Here is a 24,950-nt window from a genome sequence, read left to right as displayed (position 1 = left end):
GAAGAAGCATATCCAAGAGCTTATTAGGAAGGTGTATTACATGCAATCGAATCTGCCCATACTTTGTGCTAGTACTGTGGTATAAAATGATCGATCATAGCTTTGATTTGTACTTTATGGTGCTTAGGAAGCAAATTTTTAATTTCCTTTGCTTTTATTTGTAACTCTCTTTTATTGGTTTTCTGCTTTTTTTTTTTTTTTTGATATATTGAAGTCAGTCTCTGTGGTGCGTTCATCATCAACCTTGGGTTACTTTTCTAGGTAAAATGCAGTTTATAGGCTCTAGCTCTGCACACATAGGTTCAAATCCCCACCTCATCACTTAAGAGTTTTGTGATCTTGGATATATTAATAGTCTAAGTCTCAAATTCCTTGTCTGTAAAATAGGGCTAATAATAGTACACATGAAAGATTATGCTGATTAAATGATTTAACTGCATATATATTGTTTAGTCCAGTGTTTGATATGTAAGTGCTCCATAGAGGTTACTGTGTTGTCATTGCAGTTATTTTTCTAATTATCTCATAACAGAACTAGCATAATACCCCTCAAAAGGCATTATAACTTTTAAAAAAAGGTTTTTTTGAGTGATAAATGATAGGAGACCACCAATCTCTTTCTCATGGGATCATAATATTTAGAAAGTGCTTCCTCTTTAAGAATGAAGCTTTAAACCTATCAGTTGTCATGAACCTGATTTTTTAGCACCTGACTTTCAAAAAAATGTATTCATATTCCCACGGGATCAGGCCAAACGATTTAATTGATTTCTCTACTTCCTGATAAGGTCAGTTGGTTAATGATGGTAAAACACTTAATTGTGGTAGAGTCACAGGTCAAACTTCCCAGGTCATTTCAGTTTTACTGAGAATTTGTCTTTTGTTTTTCTTTTTTCAGCCTTGTTCTCTGTTAAGTCAGATCTCAGATGATTGTGTTATCAATCACTGTGGCAACTCTTACTCTATATGCCCAATAATATGCTCAGGAAATCATGTACATTCTTTTCATGATACAGTTCTATTACTGTTTTCATTGCACATGATAAGGAAAGCAATATGCAAGTTTCTGAGCTGGGAAATGGAATGTACCAAAACATAGAATTTATTTATTTTTTTAAATTCAGGAACTATTCAAAATGTTTAGTTCCTGGGCTTTTTAAGACTATGATTCTTGGATTGAATCTCTGGAAAAGTAAATAATTATCTGAATTCAAATAAGTGTGTGTTTTCCTCTTTTATAATGATAACATTTGGAATATTCTGTTTCATAGAAAGCCATGAATCATCCAGCTATCTATGAAGGCAGGGTATGATAGATGTGACAGTGCACAGAAGATTCTGTAAGGTAATTTGGCTTCAATTTGCCTAGACCAGCCCAGTTCAATGCTTAAAACTATATATCTCTTCAGCATATAAATGGGTATAGTTGTTCAAGGTAGGCTGTGGAACTCTTTCCCTACAGGCTGTTTTTCCAGAGAAAGTAGTGGGAGGGAAGAAGATACTTTAAACTTTTTCTTTTAGGAGGCGCTTGGGTGGCTCAGTTTGGTTAAGCATCTGCCTTCAGCTCAGGTCTTGATCCTAGGGTCCTGGGATTGAGCCCCACATTGGGTACCCTGCCCAGTGGGGAGTCTGCTTCTCTCTTTCCCTTTGCCCCTGTCCTGGCTTATGGTCTCTTTCTGTGTGTCTCAAATAAATAAATAAATAAAATAATTAAAAATACCCCACATTTTTCTTTTAGTTGTTTTACTAGAAATTCTCAATTCTAGATGTGCATCATGATCATCTATGGGGCTTTAAAATATCCAGATGCCAAGTCTCCAGCATAGACTTAATGAGTCTAAAATTTAGGGATTGGGAACAGAGATATATAAATTAGAAAATCTCCATTGTTAATTTTAATGTACTTTCAGATTTGATAGTTATCACCTATGTTGAAGTTTTGTTTGGAAAAATATGCCAGGAGTCATTTTGTAATTTCCTTTTACTAAAGACATAGACAAGGAACTGATATACAGTGGACATGCTCTGTCATAGGTAGGAAATTTGGACAGAGCTTCAAAGCCTGTGTTGAAGGAAATAAGGAAATGGGGAAGTAGTAATAGGGAATCTCTCTCTTCATCTAGCTTGGGTTAGAGGAATTACCTTGGAAAGCTTTGCTTTTAGCAGAAATCTAATACATTTTGAGCTGGGTTTCAATTTTATTTTTGACAAACTAACATTTCAAAGTTTTTTTCTCAGATTTGATTTTACAGACTTTACTGACTTGCGATTCAAAGTAAAGTTGCATAATGACTTGTGTTTTTGTGATAACGTACTTTCTGTGTAGAATCTATTGTATTCTATGATCTTGCATAGGTCGTTTGCTAATTTCAAGGTTTAAAGTCTCAGAATGAGTAATCCCTTATATCAATCTTACTTTCAATTGTTAATTCCTTGAGGGTAGCTCATGTGTTTTGCTCACAACTCTGTATCAATTTTTGGTTATTGTGTTCACTGTTTTGACTCTACTTCCAGTGTCTAGCATAGTGCTTGGAACATGGTTAGAGGTCTTTATCTATTGAATGAATAAATTCTCCAAATCTGCTCAGTTTTTACTCTATTATTCTACTTCTTTTGGTCTGATAGGAATGTATGACGTGTTTTATTATTGAAGCCTTTTTTTTTTTTAAATACCTGCTATGACCATGCAGTACTTTTTGGAGCATGAAGAAACATTCCTACTGAGAACAGAGTCAGTGCCCTACTCTGTTCCCTTTGCTACTTCACATGACAACACCTCTCTGAGATACAGTTTTAAGTGTTGAACTTGAAATGTTAATTCGTTTGTGTTCATGAGCTGGACCAGTTCTTTACAGCCATCACCATCCTGCTCTTCATAGTATACTTAACCACTTTGCACTAAATATTTTCTGGCACCTGGCTGCATCTGTATTACTCTGGAAAAAGAACTTGGCTTTTGTGAAAGATGGCTTGGGAGAATTCAATGTATGTGAAGTGAATGATTGTGACCATTATTTTTAGGAAGATTGTCTTTAAATAGTAGTTTTCAACAGAAAATAAGACGTGATCCTTAGCAATAGTGTATATGCAGCTTTTAATAAGTTTTACTGATTTTGCATATTTTATCATGTTCGGTGTCATTTTTAATCCCCAAACAACTGGGAATCTTGAAACTTTGAACTTGAAACTTGAAACTTTGTACTTCAAAGATTAAGCAGTAGAAAAAGTGTTGCGGACTTTCTTATGACAGTTAGTAGTTTCAATAATATCTACCATTTAATGAACTATTATAATACATCAGGAGCTCTGCTGCTTGCTTTATAAATATTATTTTATTTAATTCTTAGGGCAATCCCAAAAAGTAGGTACTGTGAGTAGGCAAACCGAGACTTAGAACAATTATCTTGCTGACTGGGCTTTAAGTGGCACAGTGTCTGGGTTTGGCCTCAAGTCCTTTGAGAAGTTCTTGTTCTTAACCACCCTAACATGCTCTTGGGGCTTGAATGCCACTTTCCTGATAATGAATTCTTATGTTCCCCGTTGCATCATGCTTTCTCTTTATCACAACTACTTTAGGCCTCAAGTCCTTGAAGACAATGTAAATATTTTGGCCACACTTATAAATGCTGGATTTGTTTTACTTAAACTACGTAAAGTGTTATAAAATTTATACAATAATGAGTTATATGATGAAATTCGGTATTGATACTCAAGAGTAATTATTATTTGATTGTATTTTACTGTTTTACTGCTTCCTAGCATGCAAAACAATTACCTGGCTGTTGTTTACATTGAGATTTGTTGTTTTATAAACTCTAATTCTCAGAGAACAGATATTCCCTCTGACCAAATAATATCTTTCCTCTGTCCCAAGCATGCTATTATTCACAGGTGTATGCTAAAGAAATCCTTTTGGATTACGGTGATATAAGTAGCTAGTACTTTAGAAAATCCACAGAAAAGCAAGCCATGGAAAGGCCAAATAGGCTGGTTTTGAGAAAAATCCTTTTCTTTTCTTTCTTTCTTTCCTTTTTTTTTTTACCCAGTCCTCACCTTCACCTCTTACCCATTGCATGGCTGGATTTGCAGTGCTTCTGTTAATGTGCTGTTTCTCTTTGTCCAATTTGCTGGCCAGATGACTCTGTCATAAAACTACCATCACCACGGCCACTCCTGGTACTAATTAGCACCCCGTTTGTCAGCTTCAGTGCAGTGGTGAGGACTTGAGTGGTTATAAATACTGTAATACCTTTTCACCTGTGAAAGTAGCTCTTCCAAAGACAAAGAAGAAAGCACAGCAGGCAGGAAGCCTGCACTGTTGCCACCGGAGCTGTTCCTTTCTCTGGACAATTTCAAGCTTTAACATCTGTTCTAAACACTCCATTTATTAAACTAAATAACAAAATACATTCATCTGTGTATAATAGTCCTCCCAGGGGATACAGAATGGGATTTCCCTCTTTTTAAAGAAAGTGAAACACAGTTGACAGAGTCTCGGGTCTGTTTAATGTCAAGAAAAGCAGCCTGGGAAATAGGAAAGGAACTTATTAGGAAAGATTTTTTTCCCCCCTCTTTGACCGTGGCATGACTGCTGCTGAGGATATGCTTATGTGTATTCTCCTACAATTTTTAATTACTGGGTTTAATTGTTGGCAGGTGGGTAAGAGTTCTGTTACATGTAATGTTTAATTGTTTATCCTTTGCTCTTTGTTAGAAATTGAATGCATTAGTTTGAAAATGAGACTCAAGAGGTCTGTTGTGGTAATGTGTTCTTTTCCCTGCTAGAGGACAAAATAGACTCAGATTATAAAGTTCTGATTCTTGCAAGGTCAGAAACTTTCCTCACAAATAGAAGGCCCATGATCACCTATGAATATGTAGGTCACTCACTTTACATTCTTAATGAAAGTAAAGAATGGCAGGACCATATAGCCCTTTTTAGATGGATATCAAAGTCTGTTCTGAAACTAACATAGAGAAAGATTCCCACTTTCTCCCTGCATTATCATAGTTCAGATTTAGATCTTCATTCTCTTTCTCTCACCGTTCTCACACTTTCCGTCTAGTCTCCTAAGGACTTCATCCAGATTCTGAACATCCTTCATTCACAAGACTCTCATTTAGAATTCCCACCCTTTCAAGTCTCAATCATCTAGAGACCACAACGTCTCTCAGTTTACTGAGTTCATAAGGAGGGGTTCGGCTTTTCGAAAAGGGACGGGAAGAGTGGAAAAGTCTAAGGTGTAATAAAAATAAACTGGTTAAAAGTTTATAGGTGAAGTCGATGATATAAGTGATTCTAGGTTATGGATGGAGGTAGTGGAAGATAGCACTGAAGTGGAAGCAGTAAGTCAGGGGAGAAGTGAGGAGGACAGGCTTCAGGGAGGATGCAAAATAATGTATTTGGTGAACACGGGAAGAAAACATGCTCTGAGGATGTTGGTAAGCTTTTGAAATAAGGAAAAGAAGACAAAGAAGGTTCAATGCCTACTGGTCTTGAATTTACGTTAACAATAACTACAGTGTACCTAGGGTGATTATTACTGTATCTGCAAATAGGCTATTTCTCTCGTGACCCACAGAGGATTGTACATTTATGGTACATGCATGACTACTGACTCATCTATCTGGTATCTAGGAAACATATGGGAGCTTGACCTTTTGTGAAAACATACCTGTGGTGTGACATGCAGCAAAAATACTGAGTGGTATGAATTGCTACTTTGAGTTTGACAAAAACGTCTTTTGTTTAGCCAAGCTAAGCAAAAAAGTATTGTGTTTCACTTATGAAGAACTTTATGGATTTTATGAATCCAAGGGGGCGTCCAGTTTGCTTGCTATAGGCTTACTTAAATTGGTGATTTGGATTGCTAACCTATCATAAAGTGACTTTTTTTTTTTTTGGCTGTTGTTATTCGTAGATACAGGATAAAATTTAGATCATTCTTAGATCTAGATCATTCTCTGCCAGACCCTTGATAACTATGAATTCACATTCTCACATAATTTCTCCTCTTCCCTATAAAATGATGACTCAAACTGATGCCTTGGTATCTGCTTCCATGTCTTTAGAGACCATCTGTGTAATGCACTTTATTTTAAAACATTATTTATTGAATTTTCATTAAGAGGTGTGAGGATTTAGTTTTATTTAACCGACTGCACATGTATGTTTCTCTTTCTTCACACTCCCCAAATACTGTAAGTTTGGGTAGGTCAAAGTTAGGTGTGAGGAATTAAATGCTATTTAAAACTGAGCCAGCTAGTATGCTCTTAGCACTCTTCCTTTATTAAATAAAAATGGGAAGGAGAGTGCGTTTTGAGAGAACGGTGAATGAATAACTCCTGATGATCTCAGATGGGTTTGGAATTCTAAGGTTTTTTTTTTTTTTTAAGATTTTATTTATTTATTTGACAGAGAGAAATCACAAGTAGATGGCGAGGCAGGCAGAGAGAGAGAGAGGGAAGCAGGCTCCCTGCTGAGCAGAGAGCCCGATGTGGGCCTCGATCCCAGGACCCTGAGATCATGACCTGAGCTGAAGGCAGCAGCTTAACCCACTGAGCCACCCAGGCGCCCTGGAATTCTAAGTTTAGAGAACTGTCTCTCGGAAATTTGAAGTTGTTTTCCTACTAAATTTGCTTTCCATTATTTCTTTGAGGATGTCCAAAGGTCTTTAAATGCTTGATGCTTTGTTTATGACTTTTTCTTCTTTCTGAAAGAAAACCTTCTTCTTTTTATCTCTTGCATTTTGGTCTTTCACACTGATGTGTTTCGTTGAGCTGGGCCTTCATGTAGAGGGCTCTTTCAGTTGGAAATTGATATTCTTCAGTTCTGGGAAAATCACCTGGTATATTTCATTAATGATTTTCTCCTTTCTGTCATTTCCATTATTTGGATATTAATGGTAGATTTTGAGGTTTTCTTCCTCTGGAGTGGCCTATTTCTTTCTAGGTGATTTTTAAAATGGGCTTTTACTCTCCTTCATGTTAGAGACTTTCCAAAGATGTCTTTTCACATTTATAAGGTGCTAAAATGTTGGTTGGATATTCTGGTGGAGCTTATCAATTCTGTACTTTACGAAGTTGGCCTTGGTTGGGCTATTTTCTTGTAATGCCAGTATCTTTAAATCTTTTCCTGTGGGATAGCTGGACTCCCAAGGTGACTATCCTCCAACCATCTTCCTAAAAGATATTGGCCTGGCTTCGGGATACTGGAGTCCATCTGAGAGAGGAGCCCCGTGGGTGACAGGTAGGGCAGAATGTTGTATTCACGTATTGCTCCTATTTCCCCTTATAGTCTTGGTGCCAGCTGTGCCTGTAAGTTCTAAATTCACAGATTCTTTTTTTCACCCTCTGTGAAAATAAACTTCCAGTCATTTGCAGGGATGAAGCGCTTCTTTGGCTGCACAGTTATTATGGGAGAGAGGGAAGGTATCTATGAATTCTAACTGCTTCTAATGCAGATTTCAACCAGCCTTCCTTTTAGTTCTTCTTTCATCCTGCTTCCAGGGGTAACTAAGTGTAACTGAACTCAAGGGATTCACTGCTTGGGGATCATCAAGGAAGTGCCGAAAGCAAAGAACTTTTTATTACTTATTACAAGTGAGGAGACAGGGAGATAGCTCTCAAAGCGCTCTCTCCCTATCTGTTAGTACAGGAAGCTTTTATTCATGGCATTAAGGGATGGGGGCAGGGAGCTTGCATAGGTACTTGGGTTCTGTTGCTCATGCCTTATAGGTCAAGGTGTTTGTGCATATATGGGATGTTCAAAAAATGGTGGAAAATTCTACCCATAGGAGGAGATCTTACTATTATAATGAGTATTATAATTAGGTAACGAGGTCAGCTCAGGGAGCTTCTGTGCAGGGCCTCAGCACAAGGTGGCTTATAAAAGGGCCACTTAGCAAGGGGCGATCAGGTGAAACTCCTCCTTGGATATCTCCTTACCTAGAGGTGTTCATTCTCCAAAACATATACCTTCCCTGTTTTTGTTCTTTCCCCTCCTTCCTTCAGCTGAAAGCTTTCATCTCTCTTCTTTGAGTAACTTTCCATTGCATCCTAGCTAACATAGGAAGGGACTCCTATTCCTGAGTTTTTGTGGATTCTGAGTGTGATTATTTCTTTCCCTTCTGTATGGCCAGCTCAGGGTCAAGTTTCTCATAATTCAGTTACAAATCACCCACCTACTTTCCAGCTTCAAAATGTCACTGTTGCCTTCTTCTCTTATTTGTTTTTTCTTCTGAGTTTATACCTTTAAATATCAGTGTATTATCATTTTAATGGAGTTTTGGGAGGAAGCTAGAGTAAAAGCAAGTATTCTGAGAGCTTTACTTGGAAGTTGATCATTTCTTAAAATAGTACTATTCCTGCCTGAAGTCTTTATTTTCTCTCAAGTGTACCTATATTTGATATATTGTTCTTAGAATATTAGTGGAAATATTCCATCCTACCCTGGACAATAAGGAAAAAAAAAACCTTAAAAATTTATGAAAGTAGCCGAACCTCTTTACAATGCTGATTATGCAATATCCACCTAATCTTAAACTTTTACCCTGGCTATATATGTTTTATATGTTTTGAACCACTACTTTGCAGTAGGATTAAAAGACAAGGTGAGTTGGTTTCAGGACTGTTCTGATGAAGCTAAGAAATTCTGGCATACAGAAACAAGCATTCCGGGGCACCTGGGTGGCTCAGTGGGTTAAAGCCTCTGCCTTCGGCTCAGGTCATGATCCCAGAGTCCTGGGATCGAGTCCCGCATCAGGCTCTCTGCTTAGCAGGGAGCCTGTTTCCTCCTCTCTCTCTCTGCCTGCCTCTCTGCCTACTTCTGTCAAATAAATAAATAAAAATATTAAAAAAAAAAAAAAAGAAACAAGCATGCCGAAGTGATAATTACCAACAACTCAAGAGGAAAAATAAACACTTTAGATCTTCAACATCCTGGTATAAAAAGCACGCATAGTATGCACAAATCAATAATAACACATAAGTTTTGAAATGAGGTTTTATTTAATGAATGCCAACAAGAATTTAATCCTTGCAATTCATTGAAAAAAATGTTTCATTCATTTGAATACATAAGGTGTTTTTTTTCCTACTGAATTTGTGACTCCAGAAAGATTTTGCAAACATTAGAACAGCTGCCAATGCTATCAATTATGACATACACTAACTAGAATTGCACTGAGAATTTAAAAGGGGGAAAAAGAAATGTATAAATACCTTTAAGGTATTAAATTTTTCAATAAGGTATTCTTGTTATTCCCAGATATGTGTAAAACTTCATAAAATGCTACATAAAGTTATTGTCCATTTTGTTACTTTGGAAAGAAATTTGTGATTAGTTTAAACAAGGCATTTTTAATTTTGTTTGCAAGATATTTCTCTATCATGGCTGCTCTTATTAATTTTTGTGTGTGATGTGTATGTAGGAATTAGTGATACTTGAGAGATCAGAGCCTGAGGAACATACTTTTAGGAATTCATGTTAAAACAGCCTGGAAACTACTGATACTGATGTTTCTCAAGAATTAACTTTCATCATTTTAGAATTCTGATCCAATGTATCTATGCAGGAAAACAATCTGTCTTTGAGTTTGGCTCTCCATTGCCTTGTCCTCAGCCTCCTTGGTTCAGGACAACAAAATACTTCTTTGTTGATCCAGATGAATTGATAGGAGTTAATTCAGCAGCATTTCTTCTGCCTAAGACAATTCCAAAAATGAAAGGAGCTTGATTTCAGTTTTTTGAGGGAAGTGTTTCTATTTACCGTGTCTTTTATGCATGGATGGGGTTTTCCACCCTGCAGTTAGGACTCCAGGAAAGATTTGATGTACAGTATTTAGAACACAGTAGGGAGAAAAACAGACAAGCAATATTCCCTCCCTTACCAGGGAGTCCTTAACCTAGCACCTCCTTTAGATGGATCACAACAGAGAACCAAGAAATGAATAAATAAGGTTTGTGGGTTGCCAAGATATATGGCCATGTACAAAATAAAGCTCACAGACTCGGCTCATAGGAAAGCTTCTTAGGTCCTTGTATACCAATTGTTTGTTTCTATCACAAAAGTCCAATAGGTTCTTTTCTACCCCACCAATATTATTTCAAAAATATTTTAAAAGAAGGGGAAAAGGGAGGTAGAGAGCTGGATGCAGACAAGCTGAAGGGATGCTTACTGTAGGTGAGGGAGGAAGTAGGTCGATAAATCCCTAAGAATCCCGAGGGCAACACTGCAGAACTCAGAATATAATGGTGATGTTGATAGTGGTAATCATGTAGTGGATTTCGTTTTCTGAGTGGTTTCTATGGGCCAGGATTTGCTTTATGTAAACGTTCATACTTGATCTTTGTAATAAATCTGTGAAATACAAATTGTTTTCCTTAATTAATAAATGAGGTACCAGAGGCACAGAGAGGTTAAGTCATTTGCATGAGGGTCCACAGTTAATGATGCAGATGCAGAGTAGGCACTCCCACAGCTATGCTGTGCTCTACTGAATAGCTTTCATTTGATGGCTCTGAGTCATCAAGAAAATGTTAAATTATGGTCAAGATTTTTGGTTAAGAAGATAGAGAATACTGTAGCATGATTAGTGGGATAAATGTCAGTTTTCTAGAAGAATTCTCTTTTATCTAATTGTAAGCATATGTGAGGGACAACTAAACAGGGCCCCGTGACAAAGCCCTTAAAGATAAGAGAGAAAATGGTTGATGTGCATTTATTATGGGCATTATTCCAATCAACAGGGGCTGATGAATGACATTTGGGATGCCTGAGACAAGGGTTGATACTGCTGCAGAGCCATTAGGGGCTGTTATTGAGGACTTATGTGAGGATGACAAAGCCTTTCAAATTTGTCCAAGGGAACATTTGTTTATAAAAGGAAAAGCAATCTTGTCAACATAGAGGAATAAAATAAAGTTCAAAAATAGAAAAAATACTAGAATATTAATGCAATCCATACAATTAGATACAGTCAGTAATACTCTTTTTTTTCCTCCTATGAATGTATAATATCTTGGATAATTAAAAAAATTAGTAACCTCTTTGACATCAGTCACAGCAACTTCTTTCAAGATGTGTCTCCAAAGAGCAAGGGAAACAAAAGCAAAAATGAACTTTTGGGACTTCATCAAGATTAAAAGCTTCTGCACAGCAAAGGAAACAGTCACCAAAACAAAGAGGCAACCCACAGAATGGGAAAAGATACTTGGAAATGACACTACAGTCAAAGGGCTGATATCCAAGATCTATAAAAAACTTCTTAAACTCTACACTGAAAAAAAACAGATAATCACATCAAAAAATGGGCAAAGGACATGAGCAGACACTAAGATGTACAAATGACCAACAGACACATGAAAAAGTGTTCATCGTCATTAGCCATCAGGGAAATTCAAATAAAAAACCACATTGAGATACCAGCTTAAACCAGTTAGAATGGCAAAAATTGACAAGGTGAGAACCAACACATGCTGGAGAAGTTGTAGAGAAAGAGGAACCCTATTACACTGTTGTGTGGAATGCAAATTGGTGCAGTCACTTTGGAAAACAGTGTAGAGGTTCCTCAAAAAATTAAAAATAGAGCTACCTTATGACTTAGCAAGTGTACTGTTGGGTATTTACCCCAGAGATACAGATGTAATGAAAAGAAGGGCCATCTGTACCCCAATATTCATAGCAGCAATGTCCACAATAGCCAAAATGTGGAAAGAGCCAAGATGCCCTTCAATAGACAAATGGCTAAAGATGTAGACCATATGTGCAATGGAATATTACTCAGCCATGAGAAATGATGAATACCCAACTTTTGCATCAACATGGATGGGATTGGAGGAGATTATGCTGAGTGAAATAAGTTAAACAGAGAAAGTCAGTTATCATATGGTTTCACTTATTTGTGGAACATAAGAAATAGCATGGAGCACATTAGGAGAAGGGAAAAATGAAGGGGGAGAATTCAGAGTGGGAGATGAACCATGAGAGACTATGGACTCTGGGGAACAAATAGAGGGTTTTAGAAGGAAGGGGGTGGGGAATGGGTAAGCATGGTGATGGGTATTAAGGAGGGCATGGATTGCATGAGCACTGGGTGTTATATGCAAACAATGAATCATAGAATACTACATCAAAAATTAATGATGTACTGTATGGTGACTAACATAACACAATAAAAAAATTAGTCGGTGTCAGTCTTTAGGTGGGTATGCCTATGCATAGAAAACTACATAAAGTTGTGCTATCTCAACCTCAAAAGTGGGACTTTTTTTTTTAAGATTTATTTATTTATTTTAGAGAGAGAACAAGAGAGAGAGTGAGCTACTTGCGGGGGAGGGCAGGAGGGGCAGAGGGAGAGGGAGAGATTCTTTAGCAGACCCTGGGCTATGTGAAGAGTCTGACTTGGGACTCCATCCTACAACTTTGAGATACAACCTGAGCCAAAACCAAGAATCAGAACCTTAACCCACTGTACAACCCAGGTGCCCCAAAAGTGGGGCTAATTTTTGATGTAATTGATTTTTATCAAATTAAAAAATAATCAGTGTCTTAGATGAAACTTGGAACATATATATCAAGGTGCATATGGCGGCTAACAACCTGGATGACAAAAGTGCTAAAGTTGAGCAGATCATGAAAAGTTAGAAAATAGCCAACAAAAGTCAACTAGGAGTGATTACTTGCAAATATATTAATGACAAAAAATTAATAACATAAAAAATTAATAACATATATGATTGAAAAAAGTCTGGCTTGGAGGAAATATGCCTGGAGATTACCTAATAGAGAGAACTATAACGAAGAATAAGAATCACAAACCTACATGAGTTGATAACTTCTAAAGTTATTAAGACTTGTTAATTTAATAGTATTACTGATGGTTTCATCGATGAAATTAAAACAGGATTGGAAAAGGACCCTGTCCAATGTCTAAATACCAAAATAATGGCTGAACTAGAAACACAAAAGATCAATGTTAAAATGCCTCTATTTCATACTCCCTAAAAAGTTCTTCAGGTTTACTATGCATCTTTTTCATGACCATAATTTAAATGATGGTTTTTAAACAATTATGTGTTATAAAATGGAATATAGAAAAAGTAAGCTCTTAAAGGTAATAACATGTTCCATTTTTTAAAACATGTTGCAGGCTGACATTTATACAACCTTTCTTCCATATTTCATCCCTTTTCTTCAGAGCATTGCAATATACTTTCACTTTATATGCTATGTTGTGGTAGAGACTATTAGTTTTTAATGCTCTCAAGCTGAATTGCAGTGATTTGTCTTCATAAATAGGCCAAAGTCATAAAAGCCATGATTTAATGCATTTTCTAAACAACATATGACATTATATAATTAAATCTTAAGTAATTTAATCCATAAACAATGTGATTTAATGTGTTACAGAGTCCTTGTATAAAACAACACAGTAAAGTTTCATTATAATCTACTGTATGGCTTTAAGTTTCCTAAGCTCAGAGTTCATTGTATGAACTTGAAATATTACCTTTGAGAGAAATTTAGACTTACTTCATGTTATCCTAAATAGTATCCAAATTATGGAAACAAGTATTTGGAACTTTGTGTTCAAGTAGGTAGTGTAAATAGTAACATAACATTTACACACACACACACATACACAAATCCCATCATGTTGTGCTACTTTTTTATGAAAATGTTTTGTTTGTACAGAGCATGTTTGTCCTGTGCAGCTCTAATAAAAGCTAGACAGAGTAGGGAATGACTAGAGGGACAGTTTCTGTTTTTTCTGTGGGGAATTTTTAGCTTAATAGCATATGGTAAAGTTCCTGTTATTTTCGGTAAAGTCAAATCAGAAAGTAGCATATAAATGCTTTCTAGACATTTGGATTCAGAAATAACATGGATTATACTTATCATAGACAATAATATATTTACAATTGTGGCTCTCAGTTTTTATTAAATCTGTACTCCTCCTTCTTTCCATATCTCTCATTTATACTCATAAAAATCTTCTTTCCATTCCCTAGCTTTTGATATACTTCCTTCTCTTGCAATCTGACTTAAGAAACACTAATTTATTTATTTATTTAATTTTATATTTTAAAGATTTTATTTATTTATTTGACAGAGATCACAAGTAGGCAGAGAGGCAGGCAGAGAGAGAGGGGGGTAAGCAGGCTCCCTGCTGAGTGGAGAACCTGATGTGGGGCTCAATTCCAGGACCCTGGGATCATGATCTGAGCCAAAAGCAGAGGCTTTAACCTACTGAGCCACACATGCGCCCTAAGAAACACTAATTTAGAACATGATTTTGAAAACAGTGACTCAGTTTTTCTTTTGGGTACCACCTTGCCCTCTTTTAGTCCATATAGTTTGGTTGAGCTAATTCCAGTCTAATCTAGAGAGAGGAGTAACTCATGGATTTTTTTTTTTTAATACCTAGCTGCAGTTTAGGGATTGATATATGAAGTAATAGGTACATAAGATTCAATTCCAAGAACTTTGGTATGAACTTGTAGAAGAGGCTATTTTTACTTATTTATATTCTTTTTAAGATTGCTTTCTGTTAGGATAGCACAAGGCTGGAAACGTCAGTACTCACAATATAGAGAGGTCACACTTAAAATATAGCTATTGCAAAATGAAGCTGTGCTATCTGTTGCAAAATGATGAAATACTGATCATATTGCTTGAGCATCTGGGTCTAACCATGCCTGAAGCTAACATTTTTTTCATGAAATTTTCAGTCATGGAAAAAAGCAAATTAATGCCCCTACTCCCGTTTTTCCTGTGCTTTAATGAATTGACTTGGCTTTCCTCTCATTGCAAGCAAATATCCTGACTAATACAGAAATGACTCATGGAGGTATGCATATTCCATTAATTGATTCTTTACTTATATGTTTGTCACCCTCTTTCTCACTCTCTCTCACACACACACACATGCACACACACATATATATGCAATGCAATATAATTTTCCTCCAGCTTGTTACTCTCTTATCCACAAGCTCTCTAGCAACACGAATATGGATTATATATTCAGTAACATATATTCAGTAACCATTATATAAATTATTCTTAAAGCACAAACAATTACTTTCTTCAGATTGGATACTAATAATCATGTCCTTTTAAACAAGTATAGTTACCTTATTACCATGTTTACCTGCAAACTCTTCTTTTATCGCCAAAGCTGACAGTATTCTTTTGTGCTAGTTTATGATTCTCCTCTAAATTCATAGTGTAGCTGTGCCTTGGCTGTTTTATTTCCTTATCCTCTCTCTTTCCAACTGAGTTTCTGTTTTTGAGATGTTATTGACTTCTGGATCCCTTCCCTTTCTCATACCTACTATATCCCTTACTGCGAATCCTTAACTTAAACTTAAATTAATCCTTAACTTAAACCTTTGTCACAGCTCCTCCTTTGCTAATCCCCTCCCTCCTCTACCAGTCTTTAAAGCGTCTTCCAGGAGGTACATGTATGAAAGGAGTTTTGTGGACTACGATGTTTGGATTTTTTAGTACGGTGTGCCAAGGACATAGCAGGCATTCAATACTTGTTTATTGAATTAGTATAAACTTACCTTACTAAAATAGCATTCTAGACTTCTAAGAAAATTAATGCTGTTTCAGAGCTGCCTGATTTATGCCTAGAGAGCAGATTAGACAAGGAGAGAAGTGAGCTTATTAATCTTCCCTTCAACATATAGTTAATTTTGATGATGCCTGTTAATCACTCGCTGCTGTTCGGAAGGTGGTAGCAGCCATGTCTCTCTTTTTAATGAGGTTATGTCTTCCTACAAATGCTCCAAGAGCTAAACAATGAGACTTCAAATATTGGTAAGCAATTGTTCATCTTTAAGTACAAGTTCCTGTACTATTTTATCCATTTTTTAAAAGTTTATGAGACTCTGGGGAGATTATTAGGAAGAAAAGGCTGCCATACTTTTGGCGTTGTAATATTGCTGCATTCCCAATTTCAGACCCTCTCCCACACTCATTGCCCGGGTTCTGCCCTTACAGAGACCTCAAATGGCCCAGTTCCTCATTTCCTTCAGTCATCATTCCCTCTGACTTGCTTGTTTAGAATTTGTCAGTCACCTTTATAAAGTCCTAATGCCCTGGATTGCCTGTGCCTTCAACCTCTAGCCACATCTGCTGTGTCTGGATCCAGTCCTGGCCAGTTTATCCTTTTTTATGTTCCGGGGGCTATCGACTATCAATAGAGAATCATTCGCAAGTGTTGATTTGACATGCTTTGGTCTCTAATTTACTTTTTAACTCACGGTTAATAGCAAGAGTTTTTAAATTCATCTATCAATTTCCTAGTAAAAAGTTTTCTAAATTTCTGATGTCTTTAATCCTTTAACCGCATTCCATCAGCCCCAATATTGTCAGATAACCTTACCTTGATTCACAAAAGGATAGAGACCATGATTTTAGTCGCACCTTTGCGCATCTTCCCTCTTTACTTCTCATGAGTACCCTCTCTTGATACTCATCTTTCTTCCTTGTGTCCTTTTGTGTGGAAGTCGCATCCTGTCTTCTTTGTAAGGCTAGGTGCAATCCATTTGCTCCTTACAGACCCTTCATTCTTTTCTTGATCTATAGCATCTTTAACCTTTTCATCATCACACTTCTTCTCTGAAACCTGCGAATGTACGAAGGTCTCACCTCTCTTTTACCATTGCCGAAATGTGACATTCAGAACTAATAATTGTTGTCTCTTCCTAATTAAGTACTCCAAGACACTGTTTACTTAGCTTTGTTATCTTGCATCTATGAAACCCTTTGTTTAAATTCACCTACAAGATCCTAATTGCCAAATCCAACAACTTTTTCTGTTTTTACTCTCAGAGTATTTGGCTTTCTCTAACACGTTGTCTTGTCATTGAAATTCTTTCTGCCTTTGCTACAACATCCCAAGAATCTCATTTTTCTTATCAAGAGACTCTGCCCGCAACTCCCCATTCCCATGTCTCCTTTATTTTCACCTTACATCTGCTTGGAGACCTAGTATACTACTCTGTGTGTCATCTTTTACAATACTGGTTTATTATGACTCTATGATGCTTTAAAACCATGCGAAGTTCTTAACATCATAGCCAGGCAGATAAAGACAACAATCCTCATCTCTCCTACTTACCCTACTTACCTTATCTCACCCAATTTGGCTACTACCCCATCTCAACAGGGATTCCATGGTACCTCTAAACTAATTTGTTCACTATACTAAAATAATTCCCATAGGACTCCTTCCTTTATGCCAGCTAAAATTTCTAGGACTGGGAAAAAAATACTCTTAGAAGCTAATGATTTCCAAACATGTATGATGAACAGAAACATTAACTTACTCTTGCTTTCTTTGAAATATTTCCTTCTTTTGATAGGAAAGCTAATATTTATTAACTTCCAGATGAGACATCCACAGAATATTGGTGTGTGCAGTTGAATATCTAAAGTGTGTCACAGCTGAGCTAGGTTTAGGTATGACCTGAATGAAAAAACAGGCTCTGCTAAAAAGGACCTCAACATTAGCCTGTGCAGTAGGGCATTAAGCCTAACTTTAGCTCATATATGAAAGCCTTCACTAGTTTAAATATAGTTCCTTTTTAAAAGTTAAAATATTTTTTCTCTTGGGAGGTAAGTAGATATTTTATTAGTATTCTTAAAATCATGGCAAGATTTTAAGTGACACTTTTGGTTCAGCATGTGAAATTTGATTATTTTCTGTGATGTACTGCCACTTAATCCAATTCTAGAATATGGACAAATCCCTATTAGTGGGTTTTTAATTACTTTAGGATTTACTAACTTAGTGTATCAAAATCATACCCATTTCTATTTAAAGGTTTCCAAAAAAATAATCACTTATATTGAAAAGAAAATATGTTAGATACATATTTACTCTATTACTGATAAAAACACAAATGCAGAGTCCTTCAAATGAATGTTTACTCAAATACACAGTGCCCCAATTTTTCCCTCTTTAATTGATTATTATTGGTTTCAGGTGTTATGCTATGTTAACTATATAATATTACATCATGGCATCACATTCATAGAGAAATGGGAACACTCAATTTATATGTGTGCTAGATACCAGACATTTGTTATAAATGCTTCCAGTGGCTTGCATACCTCATTTTAAAATGTGTGTATGCTGTCGCTTTTGGGTTTCTCCAAAATATTGTATAGTTAAAATCATCATTAACATGAGTTAATGAATAGCAAGAAAAGTTGAATTTTCTTTCTTATAATTCAGCTATACTTCTCTGTGAATAATAATTATCAACTTATCTGATGACTTCAAATGATTTAAAATGATGTTTTTGATATGGTTATTTTATATACATATTTTATATACAGTAAAATAGCTTCTTACATTGTCTTGCATTCTTTAGGTTACATGAGGTTGAGTAAAGAATACATGTTTAGGGTGCCTGGGTGGCTCAGTGGGTTAAGCCACTACCTTCGGCTCAGGTCATGATCTCAGGGTCCTGGGATCGAGTCCCGCATCGGGCTCTCTGCTCTGCAGGGAGCCTGCTTCCTCCTCTCTCTCTCTCTCTGCCTACTTGTAATCTCTCTCTGTCAAATAAATAAATAAAATCTTTAAAAAAAAAAGAATACATGTTTAATGTGCAGCATGTATTATATGTTATATATGTATATATAATTTGCTTTCTCATACTACTCTTAAGGAAATTGTCAAGATTAATTTTAAATGAACTATGTCTTCCCATGGAATGATTTAAAAATCCTAGTCTATTTCATAGCAATATATTGAGATACTTCCCATACTAACTCAGAAAGAAGTTTGAAAAGTAACGTCATGGGTCGCAAAGAATATGAAATGTGGGTTCTTCCTTTTTCATCCTATTTTGAGGTTGATGTTTGCCAATGTGAAAGTCACAAAACTTCATGGTTTGGCTTCTTTACCCTCCACTAATGAAAATATATATGAGGATCATGAGGTCACATCTACCACAAAAATCTACTGGTATCCCTTCTAAGTTTGTGAAGCTTTTGTCTCTCTTGTTGGGGTTGGATTTGGAAGATACGTGAACTTTGGGGCCTTTATAAAGTTTCAGTTTCCAATAGTTATGCTTGCCTTTATCAGCATATGGTCCTCTGGGATGTGAATTTGACTTCAAAGACAATTTGGTGTAAAAGAGAGATGAAGCCTTCCTATACTGCAATAGCGATGGGTTTGGGTGTCTGTGCTTCCCTAGAGGTCTGACTGCCTGCCTTGCATCCTACGTAAATGCTTTTTTATTTTTAACTGAGAGTCTATTTCCCTTGATATGGAACTCTTTTGGACAATGTGTCCTCTGACCTGAACCCAAATATCATTTCTTATATGTTAGGGATCTAATAAGGCATTTCTATGATGTCTGAAAAATCCCTAAAGCATAAAATCTTTGAAATTACTACTTCTCCTGATAGTGACATAATGTGAATACATGCTTAAAAGCTTGGTCCTGTTTTTGAAATGTCTAAATACATACATAGAACAGATAAGAAAATGGGGTTCAAGGCTGATTGTCCCCTCTTCCCTGTACACTTAGCTAACTCAGAAGAATAGCTAATACCTTCCATTCTGTTCACAGAACATGCTACCCTCTGCCCAGGTCTTACTGAACACGAAGGTCTAATGGGCTACTAGCCTGCTCTATGGTTTGGTATGTTTTTACATTTACACTACTGGTTGGCTTATATGCTTACAACAGTGTCTTCCCAAACTTATGTGTCGATTATTATTATAATTATGTAATTTACTTGATAATCTATGAGTTAATGTAGTGTGAGTGTGAAAAGATAGTTGTTTCCATGATAACTAATTAGAATGTGCTCTGGAAAGGCTTGATAAAGGTGAAGTACTAAAAATACTGTGTTTGCTGTCAAATTAGGTGTGAGCAAACCCAATATAAACAACTGGAGGATAAGTTATTAAAATGTAGAAATTTGGTTTTTGATAGAATTTTAAAATTCTTGTTTAAAAGATGCTATGTAGAAATTGCATATAATGAATTATATGTGTGATTAATGAAAGAAGGAAAAGGGGAATTACAATCAGCAGATTCATATATTTGTTAAGAAAAAAGCCTTGTCCTACATCAAAATATTATATAATGAGTGTGGTTTATCTTTCATGTAAAATGAAATATTTAAGATGTTACATAGTTTTTCTTTGATTTGCATACCTTCTCTTTGATTTCCTGCTTTTTCAGTTATCTGACCAATCACTGTTCTAGATAGCATAAGACCTTTTCTACTGTAAATGCCTTTGTTCAAATAACTGTCCTTTGCTGCTTATTTTAACTCAGAATCCCCAATTCTGAGTAGAAAGCAGATTTTTTTTTTTGCCTGGTCAAGTTGAATTTCCTAGGTGCACTGTATTCTTTCCCTACTTTCTCAGCATCCTCCTCCACCTTTTTCTGATACATCCAAAGCAACAGCCACATCTGACTTCGGACTACTTGGCAACATGTCGTAGACTTTATACATTTGATCATATCATTTGGGTTTGCATCAGCTTCGCACCCATCTGATCCATCCGCTTTATCCACTAGCAAAGTCCTACTCAAATATTCCTGCTCAAATATTCATCTCCTCTGTAAAATCATCTCAATAGGGAACTCCCTTAATATTCCAGGAATCTTTGTTTTAGCACTTACCATTCATGTTGCAAGATGATTTTTTTAATGCAGCATTTGTTTCAGCTGGAGTCTAAGCTCCTTAAAAGGGAGAGAAACCATGTATTGATTGTTTCTGTATCCCCAAATCCTAGCTAATACTAGGTATTCAGTAAATGTGTGTAGAATGAAGTAACAAAGAGATCAAATTTGTTTCAAATTGAACTAACAACTAGAATCTTCAGAGAATAAGGTCTCCTTCAGAAACTTGTGAATTCCCTTGTCTTTTCACCTTAAGTTACCTCTTCTCTTTTTGCCTCTTACCCCATTCTTTAATTTGCTTCAACTTCTGTATCTCTCATTATTCCTAAACCTACTGTATTTCATTTTCAGCCCCCACAAATTTATGGGAGATTTTAAAGAAGATGGTAAACAACTATGGCAGGGAATTCTAGAAGGAATTAAACTATCAGATGGTGGGGTTGACCATGTTAAATTTAAGGCTCCCTCTTGCGCTAATATTCTGTGAGTTATCTTTCAGCAGGTACTAGTTCTCTCACAAATTTACGGTACCCTTCACATTATACCATATGGACTGTCATCCATTCTACTTGGTAACCATGATTCTCTTATGGAGCCTCTCTTTTTATCATCTAATTAGTGACAAATAAGAAGGAGTGGGTAAAGTGCCCATTTACCATTCTACCTACCTCTTAATAAATCCACAGCCAAGGGAATGGGCTCTGTAGAATTGAAAGTTTGTCCTGGCAGATGGCTGGCCTTGTTTACATAACCCCACATTCTACTCTCTATTATCCGAGATTAGCAGAGTGATAAAACTTTGGCTGTGTGTGTGTTTCCCACTCTGCATCCATAATCTTCATGAAACAGAAAAGACAGTGTACTTCCAGTATATAAAGGAAGTAGCAAGAAGAAGCAGGTTGAGAGAGATTCAAACACTGGATCACATCTTATTGTCAAATATAGTCAGATGGTTTGGAGTGAAGATAGTCCAATGCATGTGTACCTATTACTCCTGAGTATTAAATCGGATATCAGCAGATTCAATTTAGGATGTGCAGTAGTCTAGGATAAGGTGGGGGCAGCAGGATCTTAAGTACTTAGGGGCGAATGCCAATTTAGGTCCAAGTGCTGCCATAAACTCAAAGATCTTATGATCAAAGAATAGCTTTTTTGATGGCAGGACATTTATTTAATAGGACTAATATCATGGAAGTTACCTAGAGCCCAGTATCTGTAACAACCAATACTCAATTTCATGATGCCCTATATAGAATTCTGCTCTTTCTGGCCAATGGATGATCATTTCATTTCTTTGCTGATTATTTCCTAAAAATATGCTATACACTTATATTCTACCATGAGTGGTTAAAAACTCTGAAGTCTTATTTTTTGGTGATTATATATGGCTGATAATTTTAATCCTCTAAAGCTACTTTGTTGGGAGCAATTTGGTTTAAGGTTTCAAAACAAAAAGTGGTGATTTAACCATATGAATTTCCACGATATTTACGAAAACAAAGTTTCACTAAATACGTTTATACATGGCTCTGAAATTTTACCTTTAGTGGGATTAGAAAATAAACATTTTGAAATAGGTTTTCTGGACATCTGGCTAATGCTAGCATCGCAAATCATGTGTGTAGGGGTGTTTGTCTGTGTGTGTGCACGTGTGCATGTGAGAGAGAGACCTACAAATAATAAGAAAAAAAATGTAGATCAACCATCTATAAAGTCAAACAGGACACAAAATAGAAACAAATGAAGACTTTCAAAACTTAATTAAAAAACCCAATTGAGGGTATGTAGGCTAGAAGCACAGCTACATCTTTTAACCACACAAAATTGCATTTCATTTCAGGTTCCTGTCAAACAAAGCTACATTTATCAGACACTTAAAATGAAAACTGACATTAGTACCAGCTGTTGGATGAAGGCGGGCAACAACTCTCCTTAACTTTAGCAGTTTGCAGTGTCTGTAATCTGCAGTTAGCTGTGACTGATTCAAGTTTATGTCCTTGAAATAGAGAGTGAAGCACCCTGGTAGATAAAATTAATTGATAAAATTTAGGTATATGATTTAATGCACAAAATGAGTCACATGGCAAACAGAAATTAATATCTATTCATAACAAAATTACCCTTTGGCTCATTGACAGCAGGGAGCAAAATAATTCTAGGATCGATAGGAATTCAGGTTCGAGCTGAGGGACTTTGCCAGTTACACAATTACCTTGTGGCCTGAAGGGGCCAGTGTCTTGCCCTAGGCAGTGCTATCACTCTCAAGTATTCCAAAGCCCTAAACAAGTCACTCACTTCCCTTCCAAAATTGTATGCATAGACAATAATCCAGAGGAACTGAGAAGCTTCAGATGCCCTGTTATTAATATCTGACATGTAATATTTCATTCATAAAGTAATGACTTTGGTTCTTTGAACCCTCAGCAAGAAACTAAAACAAATGTGACTACACTTTATAATAAGCAACACTTTATAATAATCTCTTCTTTTTCCCTTTTGGTATTCATTGTGATATCATTAATCAGTGCTGTACTCCTGACAATAAATTGTGATGTTCCCAAGAATGCGAAAATACATTATTCTTCTGTTGTCCAGTATTCTGTATGCCACACATGCCTTCTAGTTAAAAACAACTAGAAGGGTCTAGGAAAAGCATTTAGTTTAAAATTCAGTTATTCAACTATTTTACTTTTGAGACCATCATGATTACCTTGGGATCTCATTAAGAGCTGTGAAGATTGCTTTGTCATTTGTCTATTGTCCCTGGAAGGAAAATAAATTCCTTCTTTTTGATTTTGAATCTGTAGTCTAGGAATGTTTGTTTTTTTCAGTCTATATATTATGAATATGCATATTTGCCTGTTCTAGTATCCATTGCAGATGATGGACATAAAAAGGGAGGAAAAATTATGTCCATTTGATCCACTTCCTAATGGGAACATTATCCATCTGTTCTTAATAGATTGTAATCAGCCCTATTTATTTTTAATTTTTTTCTAAAAGAAATTGACAAAGACAAAATAAAAGATGCATTTAGGATTTGAGAAAAATAGCTTCCTCATCATGAATCTCTACTAGATCTAATTTGTACCATGTCACAGATCACATCATGAAAGCAATATCCACAGATTAAAATAATACTCGTACAATCTGCAATCAAAACAGAAACAGTTGGCATTTGATACATGACACTCATGTTTTCCAAGTGTGTTTTAAAAATTGGAGTAATAGTAATATCTACTTACTAAAAAAAGTAAGATGGATTTGTAAAGTAAGGCTTAGGATGAGTTTTCTTTGGCACCACATGCCAGGCTCTATTCCTGGAGGAACTACATTCAACACTTTCAGCTATTTTATTCCTGATATCCACCCCATATTTCTATAGTAAGTGGTTTATGTATGTGTACGTTCTTTTTCTTTTAATATTGCCCCAACACAGGATACCTGGGTGGCTCAGTGGGTTAAGCCTCTGCCTTTGGCTCAGGTCCTGATCTCAGGGTCCTGGGATTGAGTCCCGCATCAGGCTCTCTGCTCAGCAGGGAGCCTGCTTCCCCTTCTCTCTCTGCCTGCCTCTCTGCCTACTTGTCATCTCTCTCTGTCAAATAAATAAATAAAATCTTTTAAAAAAATTAAAAAAATTATTGCCCCAACACTGGTATATCATTATATTTGATTAAATAAATATTCAGTTTTTGTGTTAATGATTATATAAATACTATTAACTGTATGTCAGGTGGCATAATCTGCTACCTTCCTGGTATCATATGTTGTGTTGAAAATTGCCTTTTTTATATTTTTTCTCTAATTTCTTTCAAACTCTTCAGTGGAACTGTGAAACACCTCTTAGTACCTTTATTCACACAGTAAAATATATCAGATAATCTGTCAATTTTTTTTTTTCTTTTATCAGGAGACATCTGACTTGTCTCAGGACCAGTAGCCCTCCTCAGGACAGTAGCCCCCTCCCAAGCCCGCTGCAGGCATAAGGCAACTTGTGCTGCATGACTTCAGGGTGTTCATTTATATAGATTATGAGGTGAATGTCAGCTTCTCTCTCTGTTCCAACCAAGTTGTACCATGTGGTGATCTTGACCTTTCTTGGACACTTTATCTACTTGTTTGAAACTATGCTAGTTGTTCCCCAGGCCTGTTGCATGACTGTAGCCCTGGGTCTTTTCTTTACCATTATTGCGATATTCTTTTCATCTCTCTCTGCGTTTTCCTGGATTTTAGGTTTTCATTGCTCTAGGTTCTCTACGTCATTTTAGTGGGGCTCTTCTCTA

The sequence above is a fragment of the Neovison vison genome, chromosome 1 (genome assembly GCF_020171115.1).
Source record: "Neovison vison isolate M4711 chromosome 1, ASM_NN_V1, whole genome shotgun sequence".
Lineage (NCBI taxonomy): Eukaryota > Metazoa > Chordata > Mammalia > Carnivora > Mustelidae > Neogale > Neogale vison.
This window is presented reverse-complemented; position numbering follows the sequence as displayed.